Source organism: Notothenia coriiceps, unplaced genomic scaffold, assembly GCF_000735185.1.
Source record: "Notothenia coriiceps isolate Sejong01 unplaced genomic scaffold, NC01 NC01_scaffold00018842, whole genome shotgun sequence".
NCBI classification, from domain to species: domain Eukaryota; kingdom Metazoa; phylum Chordata; class Actinopteri; order Perciformes; family Nototheniidae; genus Notothenia; species Notothenia coriiceps.
The window spans coordinates 19,273-19,483 of NW_011351543.1; positions in this window are offsets into that span (position 1 = coordinate 19,273).

Below are 211 nucleotides of genomic sequence, written 5' to 3' on the forward strand. Positions count from 1 at the left end.
TAGTTGATGCTCTGTATGTGATGACTACTTCCATTCTGGAGAGGATCACAGATACATGGATCCTGAGATTCAAGCTCAAGCTTTCTTTAGATTTTTTTAGAAAAAGTTATATTTTTTAGAAAAAGTTATATTTTTTAGAAAAAGTTATATTTTTGCGATTTTTTTGAAAAAGTCAGAATTTTTAGATTTTGAGAAAGTCAGAATTTTTAGA